The 972-nt window shown below is 43.0% G+C and overlaps 1 pseudogene; it reads right to left on the bottom strand.

Moving 5' to 3' along the window:
- Nucleotides 1-738, bottom strand: part of LOC109378532 (lysosomal acid lipase/cholesteryl ester hydrolase-like) — a 1,308-nt pseudogene extending 570 nt beyond the window's left edge.
- Nucleotides 739-972: the final 234 nt, after the last annotated feature.

The raw sequence follows: 972 nt of genomic DNA, 5'->3' as shown, positions 1-972 counted from the left end.
CTCCTTCAGAATGACATGATTGCAAACATGCATACTCAGCCACTTCAAAACTGCATTCTGGGGAAGAAATTATTTGACGCCAAATATGTCCTTAATGAAAATATCAGGCAATCATCCTAGTTTAGTTAGAAGGCTGGTAGAGAAATTGATCGATCTTTTTGGCCAGCTCCGGGTTCTGTGAAAACACTATAAAACCTATCCTAGTGCCTTCAGAATGACCCACATAATACACTTGTTCTTGGCCAGTTTTATTCAGAATGAAGATAATTGAAGCTGGTAAGACATAATTTGCCATCTCATTGTAACTGAGGGCCCAGAATTCATCCTGAAAAACAGAAAAGGTCTTGTGTTTCCGAAACCAGGCATTTCCCCTGCTGTTCCCCAGCTACACGTCAAAACCAGCATCTTCCAGGATGAAGCCCAGGCTGCTGTTGGGCAGGTTTGTGACCCAGTTACTGGAATCTGCCAGCAGGCCATGCTGCAGGAACACCACTGGTCTGCAGCCTTTGTCAGAATGGTTCTTCCTCCCATGAGGGATTCGGTGGAGACCAAGAATATATCCATCTTCTGTCTCAACTAGGTGTTTCTGGCTAGGAAATCCCCAGTAAGAGATAATTTCACTCACATTCATATTTGTTTCAGGATCCACAGTCAGCTTCCTTCTGGATGTCTCGAAATGCAGGGTCCTAAGGACCAAACAGAACACCAAACCCAAGAGCCACATTTTCATTCTGGAGCCTTCCTTCCAGGCCACTGTCCAGATTCTCAGTGCCCTCATGTTTCTTAAAAAATCAAACATGCACCTATCACAAACACCAGCAATTCCACTCTTAGATATTAACCCAAAATAAATAAAAGCTTATGTCCATGCAAACACTGACACACAAAACGTTCACAAGCGCTTGGAAAATAGTAACTGGAAATAACCGCAAAGTCCACCAACAGGTGAATGGATAAATAAGTCTTGGTATA

The sequence above is a fragment of the Hipposideros armiger genome, unplaced genomic scaffold (genome assembly GCF_001890085.2).
Source record: "Hipposideros armiger isolate ML-2016 unplaced genomic scaffold, ASM189008v1 scaffold_2108, whole genome shotgun sequence".
Taxonomy (NCBI): domain Eukaryota; kingdom Metazoa; phylum Chordata; class Mammalia; order Chiroptera; family Hipposideridae; genus Hipposideros; species Hipposideros armiger.
Note: the sequence above shows the minus strand (reverse complement) of the source record. Positions and strands in the feature narration are given on the sequence as shown.